Source organism: Bacillus rossius, chromosome 1 (genome assembly GCF_032445375.1).
Source record: "Bacillus rossius redtenbacheri isolate Brsri chromosome 1, Brsri_v3, whole genome shotgun sequence".
NCBI lineage: Eukaryota > Metazoa > Arthropoda > Insecta > Phasmatodea > Bacillidae > Bacillus > Bacillus rossius.
In genome coordinates, this window is record NC_086330.1 from 87,860,236 (window position 1) to 87,874,971 (window position 14,736).

Sequence of the window (14,736 nt, forward strand, 5' to 3'; positions counted from 1 at the left end):
GTTGTCGGTGCTTCCAAATGTGCTGCCTTTTCGTTGTCGGTGCTTCCAAATGTGCTGCCTTTTCGTTGTCGGTGCTTCCAAATGTGCTGCCTTTTCGTTGTCGGTGCTTCCAAATGTGCTGCCTTTTCGTTGATGGTCCTTCTATTTTTAATGTTGTTTTGACTCTAGTATTATTGTAAATGGTTCTTGATTTGACTAGCGTATTATTCTATACGGTGCATGTATATAAGTGAGTCCTAGACAGCAAGCAGGTCGCTCAGTTTGTTACTGACGTCATCGGTGTAAGGATCACCTAGTTTGTTTCTTCTGGTGCATTAATCACGTAATTACCTGTTCTTGCGAACTCGATGGCATCTTTACCGACTTTAACGACGAACTCGATGGAGGTTGTACCATCGACTGCGGGAACCTTGACGTCAGCGTCGACTATGGTGGAGCAGATCCCGTTGGCAACGTCGATGTCAACACTGGAGGAGACTTCAACAGACGTGGTACCGCCAGCAGAAGAGACTTTAATGCCGCTAGTGCTGGCTGCACAGGGAAACTCGGCGAACGCTGGTTCGCCATCAATGGAGACTTCAATGGATGCCGAATCGACAACAACTAACGAACATCGGTGCTGTTACTGCGACAAGATTTTCTCAAACAACAGCAATGCTCGACGACATGAGAATAGAGAATGTGCCAAGAACCTATATCGTAAAATGTTTGTTTGTGAGAAATGTCATAAGCAGTTTGCCAGAAACGATAATATGAAAACGCACATGAAGGCATGCAAAGGTCCTGCTGTTCGGCAGAAAGTAAAGGTTTCGGCGCAACAACGATGCATTGATGTTCATAAGAGTATGCCTGGAGATGGTGAAACTGCGGCAACGTCAGTATCTGGATCGGGTCTAAAAGGTTCGTCTTCATCACCACGGTATCCTTGCAGCTACTGTGATACGTCGTTCGCATTTGCTCATGATGCACGAAGACATGAGCGGAGCAAATGCATGAAGAATCCATCTCGCATGAAGTTTCGATGTGATGAGTGTCATGAATGGTTTACTAGAATTGATAATTTGCGACGACATGCGAAAAACTGTAAAGGTGAAGTCCGTGTGCCTACTGCTGAACTACCTGCAGAAATTTCGACTCCTCGTTTTAGGTTGAAGGCTCGTGAGCGTACAAGAAAGAAAACCGATGTGCAGCAACCGATTGGTATGACGTCTGAACAGGAAAATAAACCTAAGACTGTGTTCGGCACATTACAAGTGAACGATAATGGCTTCTACTTGGCGCAGTCTGCATTTCGTGGAACATTGAAGGACTACTACTATTTAAATACGTTACGTGAGTCGAAAGACATTTGTAATTTTCTTGATGATATCAGAGAGGACATAATCAATCAGCTTACTGATGATGTAGCAACAAACGGACCTTTGAAATATAACTTGTGGTTGGACTGTATATATGGAAAGCCATATCCGTTCGATGACAAATTGAAGAAGTGTGCATTCAAGACATCGGCTGCAGTAATTTACAGTTCTAACGATGTGAAGCAAACTGTTAAAAACGGTATCCAGAAACTCTGTCAAGAAGAGGTGGACTATGTCTGTAAAGGTTCTGGTTGGACTCTGTCTAGTATAAACCGATTGGAGCTAAGAATTAGTCATTTCACACCGCTGCGGAACTAAATGATTATAAGATTGCTGGCTTTCGCAAATGATCCTGTAGTAGAATAGAAATTATGTAATAAATATTATGTTTGTAAAAGAACTTGTGGTGTTTAATTCCTCGAACCTGTTACTATTATGTTAAATTGATGTTATATTTAATTTTTTGCATCGTCCTAGATCGTACCAAGGACCTTAGTCGACCTAATCGATCAGTATATAGATTACAAATTTATTTAATGAATTTTGGAATTTTTCCCGAATTTCTAGCTAAATAATTATGGATTTTCAAGATGGCGGCCAAATGACAAGATGTCGGATGTCACAGCAATAATAAATGATTACTGCACTCTAGCGGATAAAATTAAACTAACATGGCGTCAGCGCACTCTCGCCGACGATACACTGATGATGGCTTCCAGCAGACGAGGACAAGATGGCGGACATGACGTCATACTACCTGACGATATATATATGCTTTGAAAAAAAAGTGGAGGGAGTCAGTATGCCTGCAGCCACCGCGGGGGAAGGATCGGTCGCCATTTTTTTTTTGCACTCGTCGGGTTTGAACCGAGGACTCCGAGCTCCATGTCGTAAATATTTGTTTTTTAAATATTTTATTAAAAATTTTATTATTTAATTTTTTTATAATTTTTAAAAAAAATTTCATTAAAATCGGATAATAAATAAAAAAGTTAAAGATGGCGGCCGTAACGGAAATAGCAACGGTGACGTCATCATTCAAAATGGCGGAAAACACATCACAGGAATTTTCGAGAACACAATGACGTCATCCAAAATGGCGGATCCAAGATGGCGGATCCAAAATGGCCGCCGTGATCTACTTGTCCCGTTACATTATGTCCCGTTACACTGTGTCCCGTTACGCGGTGTCCCGTTACGCTTATCCAATATGGCCTCCGTGACGTCACAATCCAAGATGGCCGCCGTGACGTCACAATCCAAGATGGCCGCCGTGACGTCACAATCCAAGATGGCCGCCGTGACGTCACAATCCAATATGGCGGACACCGACACCACCACCACAGCCTGAAGCCTGCGCCAGTAGCCCCTATTATATACTACTAACCACTACACGAATTACTACTGTGATATATAAACACACGCCGCCACTTGTCTGCTGTACAGTTCCTCAAGTAGCGAGGCCCCGCTCGCCGGGTCTCGCTGTAGTAGTGTAAGCTGTACCTCGTGCGACGTCTGGGCTACCCGCCGGCAAATTCAGCAACGAGTTGAGCCCAAGTCCGCAAACCGTCAGGGCAGACTTCTCCGTGGTTTACGTATCCCAGATTTTCCGGTGATACCGTTGCGTAAGCATGAGCTTCTACGCAGACGTAAACGTAATCACATGCATTTCACATACCAGTTACCTCCAACACCTTCATAACACAAGCCCATGTTCACCATGTATGCTATTTAGATTCCAGCATAGTGACAGTCATGACACGTAAACGTAACTACAGTTACGTAACGTACGTATCTTTACGTAACGCTATAGTTTCTCCTAAAGGTATCAATGTCCAATCTAGGTTTATACCCGACCAATGTCTCCAACCACCGACAATTTCTACGACATCAACCACTATCTGGTGTACATACATCGACAATACCGTAATACCGCAATGCCGTATACGCAAAGTTTCATGTCGTGCTGTCTGGCCACAAATTTTAAGTCGGAAATGGACTTCCAACTCCTCCTGCAGCGACCCCTTGGGAATATTTTCCATCACCTGCAGTACTCAGCGAAATATACCATCACCAAACTTAACTTATTTTGTGATGGTCATACCAAGTTCCGAAGTTGCAGCGATGACGGACAGCATGACGTCATGGCGAGTCGGAGCGTCCGGGCAGCATCGGCGTGATCTTCTTCCTGCGGGCGACTGCGACTGTTCTTCGCAATCAGGCCCTTATATACTCGTCTTGAGCAGCAACCGAGACAGCCTAGAACGCTCTACTTCGTACTTCTGGTTGCTCGCGACAGTGGCAGTCCTCCGATGACGTCATATCCGTTGTTGATATTGGAGCCTTCTTGCCTTGGGTGCGCGACGGGTTGCTTATACCACAAACTCACGGAGCGCGGTGCGTTGCCTACAATACAGGCTTCGGTATCGCTAAAGCAGTAACTAGCGACACAGTAGGGGACACATCCAAGCAACTTAGGGGGGTATTAACTTCACATCATAACAACGGAGCAACGGATTGGCATGATTTTTTTGCATAGAGATAGTTTATGGGCCCAAGAGTGACATATGCTACTTATTATACCTGAAAAATTCACAGTACCTGGGAATGGATCTGGAGCGTACTTCTGTAAAATCTCCCCTCATGCCAAAATGGCTGAACCAAGTGCAATACAAACAATATGAGTGTTTCTTTATGTGCGTCACACGGTCATATAGTAAGGTGTGGCAACTTACTGTCCTTCTCCTTGGCTAGACCCGTTTTGAATTTCCTCAATAGATGGCGTTGCCTTGAATTTAAAACGCGCTATCTTTTGGTGCGTCCGTCAGGTCTTGCCTGGGGGTTACCTGCCTTCCCACTAACTGGTGATGATGGTTGGCGTCCCAGTTTTTCTGCTGCGTATATTTGATCACCGAGAGAGTGAAACGGTATCAGACTGTGCATTATAGAGCTGAGGAGAAACATATTCTCACCGGAGTAGCTAAAGGAGAGAGCAGCTTGATAACCCGGATACCAATATTTTCCAATAATTTGTCATTACAATTCAAGAGGATAAAATACCTGATAAAGTTAGCAGTTACAATGACAGTAAGTCCCAATGCCAAACATTGAATGTATCAGGAATTTATTTGGGCACTCCATGCTTCTTAGTTCAAAAGAATCTAGTATCAAAAAGTTAAACATGCTGATGGAAAATAATAAATCGTATAATGGTGTTAAAAGAAATATATTTCATAAAATTAAGAGTGAGAAACAATATAAATTCCGCGAATCTACCATGTCAATGAGGTGCAAAAATGCATTAGAAATTACTCTCATCTATCTTTTTTATATAATTAATTTTCCGTCTTTATTCATCCCCCTCTGGGACAAAACCTCACCACTTTAAAATTGTCATTCTTGGACGGTTTTTTTTTAGAAATTAGATTAAGCAACTGAAAATTTATTGTGTCTCTTCCTTTAGTAAAAATGTTTGGAATTAATCATATACTTTCCTTTCAATGGCAATATGTCAGTAATACCCTGAAATTGCGTGAGAGGAGGCAAGGGTTATTGTCTAGTTTAGTTGAAAATAGGATTTATTTATAAATTTAAAAACCTTTCGTCATTTTCTCATGCTTTACAACCAATATTGAAGCAATGATACGTGCTATTGATTTTGGTATGTAGAAATAACTATCTTCATACCTGCGGAAGTGTTTAATATATAACAATTATATAAATATTACAATAATGTTGAGGTAACTAGCTAAAACGTATTTTAATGTAAAGTTAATATCGTAAGCAATATTTTATTTTCAACATTCCTTACGGGCAGACTGACCAAAATGTTCTAAATGTTTGATTTGATCTAAATATCTAATATTCTAACAGCTTCACGGCTATCATCTCCTTCAACTCCGGGAAATGTCAGCTGTCACATATTAAAGCTGTCGGTCTGACAACAATCGACTATTACAGATGCCGGCCTATAAGCTGTCAGATTTTATAGCTGCCAGACCGTCAGATGCCATCACGTATAGTTGCCGGCTTGTTGACTGTCATCACTTGTAGTAGCCGGTCAGTCAATCATGTTTAAATATCCATAACATGTATACCTAACCAGGTATGCTCCGGAAAAAATAAGACGTTAAGACATAAAGGTTCTCTAAGGAAATTAAAGACGATACAACTAGCATACCCTAAATTATGATTGAATCTAGGAGGTGAAAATTGAAGAATTAATGCCTGCAATAGGTCCAAAGAATCTGAACAGAAAATAACTGGCAGAAAAATTCGTTTAAATTGGCCCACGAATATTTTTCCTGGAATAGAATGTAAATTTTCCCGATGTCATCGAGTCGAATAAAATGTTGGAAGTTCTGTATAAAATAACAGCGAATTTTGAGAACCTTTATATTTGTTTCCAGTTTGATTGCGAACTTCCAGTAGCATAACTTAGTGATACCCTGCACCAGACTTTAGGAGCGTTGCCCAGCTTGCGCAGATGTGGCAACCACGCGAATGTAAAAAATATGAAAGGCGCAGTTCGGGCTCAGGGTCCAGGCAGTAGATTTTTTGTGAAAACGTCGGGATAGAAATCATATCAAGTGTTTAGTATTGTAAGAGTTTTTACTATCAATTGCAACAATCACGCATGCGTCTTAAGTAAAACAAATACTGCGCGACAAATTCGTACATGCGTGTTATATTTGTTGTGAGCTCAACCGTTGCTGATGTATTATTAGTCTCGTTATTAGAGAATTCAAATCTTATGGTTTTTTGTCAAAGAAGAAGGTTCGACCAACTATTACTGTAATGAATGAAAATATGTTTTCACGTCAAAATATGAAGGTAAACCTCTTTTACTTAACACCAAATACTGTTATGATTAATGATGATAAGAAAAGTATTAATTTGGGAGACTAATCTTCCTTGTTTGCTGTTAATTTTTATGTATGTATATATATGACTACAAGATTTTTAGTGCTTTGATTTATTTTTAAAGGTGTCGATTACTTCATACAAGTTAAAAAAACCGCATATTAACTTTATAAATAAATATTCTTACACAGAAGGTTTATTAAAACACCTACATGATTTTATATTAGGAAGTTTAGGGATCAATAATACATAATTCTTGTATTTCTATGAGATGGCGCGTAGCGAACTGTAAGTCAAGCAAACAACTCTCTCTTTATAAATTAAAGAATTCCTTAGATACCACCTAAACTCACAAAAAAGTATCATTTTAAAATTATTCAAGCCTTTGTCTCACACTCTGACCTTTCCGTTGCCGTGGAAACAGTAGATATTAAATATACATTCATATATATATATAAACAGCCCGGAATTTATATTTGTTTTAATATTTTAACCTGTCGCGTGGTTTTTATTTTCATCACACGCATGGCGAGCTTCTGCAAATACAGACACACGAAACACAAAGATGACATGTTTCGAGAAAACCGTCTGAGTGCTAGTGTGAATTACTGAGGTGCGCTCTGCGACGTGACAGCTTCAGCATCTCTCCTGCAGACACGCGCGATATGCACTGGTGAAGTAACTACGTCTCCAGTCACACTCGGCACGCTCCGTGACTCTCCTTCACATCTGACGGGATAGCTACATCACTCTTTCGGGCAAATACGTGCAGAATACCCACCACAGCGTACAAGAACATTAAACAACAGTTCAGGATATTAAAAGCTGGCAGAAAACCTGTTGAAAATTAGTTCAGCTTTAGATAAACATGGGTGTAATTAAAAAAAAAAGTGCTTGTAATTATATACGTGCGGTAGAAGTTAGTACTTACTTCGCGTAATAAAAAACAATTAATAGCAATAATATAATAAAAGGACAGAGGGATATTATAAATATGTCTGGTAAATTATAAATTAAATAATTTTTTTAAATACTCAGTATTAAATATTAATATAAACACGTGTATAAAATTAATTATAAATTTAGTATATTCATCGAGATAAATTTTAATCATAAAAATATTAAATATTTGAATGTTTGTTATAATTTATTAATTATAATTATTTATGAAGTAATAATGTAATAATTTGTAATGCAAATAAATTATACATATGGGAAATAACCTCGCAAACAGTCACACGAAAACGGCCAGGAGACTACAAAACCCTCCACAGACACTTCCTGCCGGTGACAATGGAATATTACAAGCAACCTGACATCGTTATACTTATAGGAACATAACCTCACTTTTATACATACACTAAAAAATACACCTGAAAAATCTAATAAACACAATAAATTTATTTTACTAATATTCACAATATAAAGTTTTTATTTATATGGACCTGTATTCAATATCCATCATTAAAGTATATAATTTAAAAGCACACATGTTATTTTTATTCGTATGTAGACTTTTTTCATGATGTCAATTTTTGTTGCATGCTGCGCGTGAATCGTAAAATTTCATTCTCATCAGTTTTCCACAACGCACCCAAAGGAGTATAACATGAACTCTCTTGTATAAATACACTTGATAAAGATTATAAACAAAATTTTTATCACTAATTTTCACAATGAAAGATGCTTATTATTTAATGATATAAACAAGTATTCAATATCAATTACTCAAGTATAATAATTAAAAGGACATATTTAATTTTCATTTGTATATATAACTTTTTTTTGCTATGTAGCATTTTTTGCATTCTGTGAAAATTTCGTTTTAGCGAGCGCGTGCATCGTAAAAATAAAATCTCATCATTTTTTCATAACGTGCCTAAATAAGTATAACTTCAAAAATATCAAGGTTACAAATACTATTTATATTTTATGGTGTGACTCATTCAACTAATTTAAATCATTTCTAGTTAATGATACACAAACATTCAATTTCCAAATTGTTTTAATTATATCTTGTGACCCATTATCCAACTCGTCTGATATATAGTTAAGTGTTAGTTGGGATTTTCGCAGTTGATATGCAGATAATAAAACCCATTCCGTGTGTTTGTTTACAGATACTTCGTACCAGCCTCCTGTCGTGGGTCGCAGTTCAGGACAGAGCGTGGAAAACGTTGTAGATATAATTGGAGTGTTTTCTTTTACTCCCAACTATCATCGACGTTAATGAAATTCCTGTCCAGGAATGTCTATTTGATAGGAAGAACTTTCCCTGAGTTAGCGCAGAGTTTCTCTGATCAGGCTTACAGAGCTACGTAACCAAAGGGGCTTTAATAAGGCCGCTCACTCACTAGGCGACCTGGCCGCGCGACCAGATCTCGACAGCTGAAATATCTTGCTGACAAACATTATTTCCCAATTATATATTTTTTCATCAGTATCTTTTCTTTATCCATTATTTATTACAGTTGGAATATCATTTATTAAATATTAAAGAGTAGTGGAGATAAATACCATGAAAGTGCATTTTCAAATTTGACTTAAAAGCATCTATTTGTAAGATAATTAAAACACACACACATATATGTATATACACACCACATATTGCTTTACCAGGCTAAAATTAATAATTTTTTAAGCTTAAGATTGTTTTGAAAAGTATCAAAAGCATGTTGAAATAAATAGAATATTTTAATTATATTTGGTACACAAATCATAATATATATGTAATATTTGTGTGTGTTAAAGATGAGCTTCCTGATTGAAAACAATGGGGTTTTTCAGAAATATTATTTTTTAGGAATAAAATTCATGCGTCCAGAAAATACAGGCGGCTTGTCCGCGACCTGGCCGCGCGACCATGTTGTGCTCAGTTTGACTAAGAATGTATGGGTACATCCTTTGCTACAAACTCGCGATGTAAAGAACATGTTTGTAATATTTTATAATGAACTGAGACAACATAAAGAAAAGTTTTTCAACTACACAAGGATGACCGTGGAGTCTTATGATGAACTTCTGCTTTCAGTACAAGACAACCTGAAAGGCCGTGATACAGCAATTAGGAAATCCATATGCCCGGAGATAAAAACTGATAGTGACGTTGCGGTGAGTACTTTGAAAACGAAAACCCAAACACTCACGCCTACCGCCTACTCAAAGGGTGTATTTTGGAATCACACCCCAGCACACGGTGCCAGTGGACACTAGGCACTGCAGGTATACTGCACCTCCACCAACCTACGGTAACAGAGAACACTAGGCACTGCAGGTCTACTAGACCTCCACCAGCCCACAGCGCCTGTGGACACTAGGCACTGCAATTCTACTAGAACTCCACCAACCTACGGTAACAGTGCACACTGGGCACTGCAGGTCTACTAGACCTCCACCAGCCCACAGCGCCTGTGGACACTAGGCACTGCAATTCTACTAGAACTCCACCAACCTACGGTAACAGAGAACACTAGGCACTGCAGGTCTACTGGACCTCCACCAGCCCACAGCGCCTGTGGACACTAGGCACTGCAGTTCTACTGGACCTCCACCAACCTACGGTAACAGAGGACACTAGACACTGCAGGTCTACTGGACCTCCGCCAACCTACGGTAACAGAGGACACTAGACACTGCAGGTCTACTGGACCTCCACCAACCTACGGTAACAGAGGTTACTAGGCACTGCAGTTCTACTGGACCTCCACCAACCTACGGTAACAGAGGACACTAGGCACTGCAGGTCTACTGGACCTCCACCAACCTACGGTAACAGAGGGCACTAGGCACTGCAGGTCTACTGGACCTCCACCAACCTACGGTAACAGAGGACACTAGGCACTGCAGGTCTACTGGACCTCCACCAACCTACGGTAATGCATGACTACTTGACCTCCACCAGCCCACAGGGCCAGTGGACATGGGGTACTGCAGGTGATTGGACCACCGATACAATAGCTGTGGGCTATATTGAGGCCAGGTATTACGCCCTTAGATATATCCTTTATGTCTCGCCAATAGACTTCCCCCTCCCCCACCGCCTGTCCTGAAGCACGAGCCGGTTGCGCGGAAACGGAGAACTCGCCGATAAAGAACTGGCGGCTCGACACGGAGAAGGAAACTTTATAAGGAAGGACTTCTTCTTCTTGTTCTGTTCTGCTCGCTGAAGGGGGCACTGGCGGGAATAAAAGAATTGCAGCAGGGAGGGTATGGAGGGAGGGTGCCGGAACACAAAGGCCACCGTGTGTCTGCGCCTGACAGCACTACTCGAGCTGAGAACATCGACCCCCTAGCCAACACGTACACCGTCGTCATGTGCTATCATTGTATTTTTATTCCTACTAATATTATAAATGTGAAAGTATGAGTGCTGTTAGTCCCTCTTTCAAGCATCAACGGAGCAACGGAACGACATTAATTTTTGCATATAGATAGTTTAAGGACTGGAGAGTGAAATAGACTACATATAATTACGAAATACCATCCATAAGGGGGGTTAATAGGGGTAAATTCAGTTTTATAATAGAAAATCATAGGAAACAGGCCATAGACACACAAACAATGAGTTTGTATCATTTTTTTATATCCTTCATACAGTCATATATTTAGGTATGGCATTTTCCTATTTTTCTCCTTGGCGTAACCCATCCGTTTAGTAAAACTCGCAGCTGCTAGCGAACTAAAGACATTTATTTCAGTTTAGTTTAGAACGTCGTCAATATATCGCGTTGCCTTGACTTTGTATAGCACTATAATTTGGTTACCTGTCTTCCCACAAAAAGAAGCTGAAGATTGGCGTCCCAGTTTTGCTGATGCGTAGCCTCGATGCACCGGGATTGTGCAATCAATGGGACTTTAAAATCAAAATGTCCTGTTTTTCAAGTGTATTTTCTACATACTTGAAACTCAGTAGTGATGTTCTTTTTACTTTGACGTGTTTGGTCCGGGAAACTCCGGGTACTTCAGTTTGTGATATCTGCAGTTTTATTTATCGGCTAGTACATATTAGATGTAATATGGTGTTCATCCAATACATTGTCAGGGAAATAAGGTGCAGTAGGCTTTGTTAAAAAATATTAATAAAGTGTATTATTTTAAATTAACTATTGCTAACTGACTTAATGTCTGGCCATAGTAAGGTTGTCTTAAATGCTAAATGCTCGTGGGGCAAATATTAGTAACGCCATTTAGGATGCAATCCACTAAGTAGTGATAACCAACCAGTTGTCCGCGACGTCAGTTTGCCCGGCTCACATAAAGATACTTTCAACAAAATAAGTATTATTACGTATACCATCGTGTGGTAACATTATCTATTTGCATGTACGTAGATCATAGATGTTAGCAGACAGTGTTCGGAAGCCCAACTATACCCACATATATACCCAAAAACTCTTATTTCTATTATTCATTGAAAATTGTTTAGGATTTTCAAAGGTTTTTGATGTGAAAACATCTTAGATGTCGATATTCGACATTTGGTAGGAGTAATTTTGTGTATGGGACGGAAATGTGTAACCACAGTGCTGCCATCTGTGGCGGATCGTGCAAACTAAAGTTCATATAAAAATGGTTAACGTTATAGGTTTAACTGTTTGATAATTTTTAAAGCTAGGCAGTTTAAAAAAATTCCTTCCTTGTCGAAAATCAAGTCCAGAGCCAGGGTTTAATATATTTATAACTCTTTTTAGTTTTTATTTGAGCCGTTTCATTATAGCACTGAAAGAATCACTCACATCTTTTTAAAAGACTGATTTTTTTTACTTTATCACATGCCACATATTTTACTTATTAGTCTCTGTAAATAACATAAACGACATTAAGAAACTGTTTAAAATTGCAATATTATTAATTGGAATAGTTTCAGAATGATATCTGGCCTTTGAAAAGCATAAAGTTGGCCATCACCGGTCTAAAGGATGAAATATTGTCTCTTATACTTTGTACTGTTTGCTTAACTCATGACGTTTACCCGCATGAGTAAGTCCATGGTTCTCCGTGTGCGTGCAGGTTTTACGTGAGAATCACAGTAAGTTTCAAGATTATTATTGAGCTAGTGATTTGATTATGGCGCCAATAAAAGATCACAATGCATGGGAGAGACCCTCTGCCTATAAAGCTAATCCACAGCCTGAGATGCACTTAGCCCATCTCTGACCTGGACGTATGCATTTTAACATACATTAGTTTTAGTTGGGATAAGGAAAGTATTACAGTCTGGTGGAAAACGAGGCACTTGCTGTGAGTTTAAGAATGACTAGCTCTAGAGTGTGAGTGTGTATTTCGTGTAGGTGTGAGATTCACCCAAGTGTTTAAGGAGTCATGTCATCAGGGCATCTCAGTATATTTTTTTTAAGATGTTTCTGAAACGAATATAAGCCATTTTATTTTCCTGAAAAACTTCTTTGATTTACGTACACAACTCCAACTAACTTGTGTAGATTTTGGTTTCCGACGTAGCGCTAATTTATTTATTCAATGTTTTTCCTTCATGATTTAGTTCCGACTCGTTCTGCCTTCTGAAGCCTGAATAACGGGAAGAACTGTCGGAAGAAAATAATTTAAATACTAAAACATCTCTGGGAATTTGTGAATATTAAAGCTATCCATGAAATATATTCCACTAGCTATAAGGTTGCCTGGTGGTGCTAGCTATCAGAGTATCTCAAGCAATACCTACCCTTATGCAGTAACTCGAGTATATTTAATTTTGCAAGTATACACAGAATAAAACATTTTATGTACATTTACAAAAAAATCCTTTGAAACTAGTTGCTAAGATACCTATAGTTTGTAATACTACAAGAACGATATTGTAACTTTGTACAAAACATAGCTATGGTTATTTTGGCATAAGTTTATGAAATACGTTCCTCCAGATAATACTGAGTATTTATTACAAGAGTGGGCGTTGATTTGATATTTTAATTGATTTTCCATTCAAGAATAATTTTTTTAAACATGAAAAATATCGAATATTCAACAATTTTACTTTATTTTGTTGCATCATGCTAATTATGTACGCAGTTTAAACTGTTAATCTGTTCAGAGAACGGTTAACAAATAACTTTAACTATTGGAGGTACTGGGACGAGCAAAGTATAAATTCCAGGGTAAGTATCCAAACCCAGTATTACTGCGAACACTGGTACAGTTGTTTTCATGTAAATGTACAAATGAACAAATAGTATATGCAATTTTACACAATTATTTGCTGTTCCATTTACAAAACATATACAGAGGGCAGATTGTTCGGAAATTGTTTGGCAGAAATTTAATGGGTGTTAGGTAATGCCAAAACAATCAATATTTGTTAAGGAACATTAAGTCCGGAAACTCAACCTGCAAACAGAAGCGCACAAGTTTGAATTTCGCGCGCAGCCAGGCATCACTCTACTGGCTGAGAGGACGCGTGACGTAGCTCCTGTGCGCATGACTTCTGCGCCCAGCTTGTCGCCTGCTGCTCGCTGCTTGTTTCAGCATTCCCCACCACCCAACAAATACATGACAAGCTATTTATAACTCTGTGTAGAAATAGTACATATATTTTCTCTAATAGTGTTGGCAGTTTAGCAGAATTATTAACAACCATATTAATAAAATTCCTTACAAATGTTTGGCTGTCTTGAAAATTTGGATTTTTTAAAAAATAAATATGACTCAATTTCTAGGGAAATCTTCGACATATGTTAATTGCTGTGAATTTTTTTTAACCACAACTGGTAATTGGTTATTAAAATATTTTTTCCCCTAATCGCATTTAAAATACAGTATATCCATAAAATAATTCCCCAGTTATTAATTTTTATAGTATCAACTGTAAGCGCTGTAGAGTTTTGGAGTTTTGGTTCAAGGTCACAATTAAAGAGTAACTCAAACAGTTTTAGATAAGCGCATGCACGAGTATTGCTTTGTTGTTTCCTCACTTGCAGCGCCACCTACGCAAAATGGCGACTCCTGAGCATAAAGCGTTTTGTGTTCTGCAATTTTCTAAGAGCGAATCTGAAATTTCAGTTCAACGTTCGTTTCGTTTAAAGTTAAATTATGGCAAAAGCATCCACCGATGGTATAGGCAATTTGAAATGAACAGTTGTGTGTATAAAGGGAAAATCTAGCGTCCAAGTTCACCTGACATAATATGCCATGCGATTTTGTTTCCTTCGGGGCTTCATAGAAGAACATTCCTACCTTGAAACACCTAATCGAAGAGGCTATTGCTTCTATTACTCCGGACTTGTTAATTTAAGTGTGGATTTAGGTTGTATGTGTGCCGTATAACTAAATTTGCACAAATTGAACATTTGTAAGAAAAACTAAGTTAGTTTACCTTCAATTTTATGTATGATTTGTTGTAAATAGTCTAAATTAAACTGCTGTAATGTACCATTGAAATTGGGATATTCTTCTATGGACATCCTGTAGTGCGCACAGACGTTTATATACATGGTAAATTGGTTGAAAATATTTTTTTAAAAATGTAATTTACAGTCGCATACCAACTTTTACTAGAGGGCAG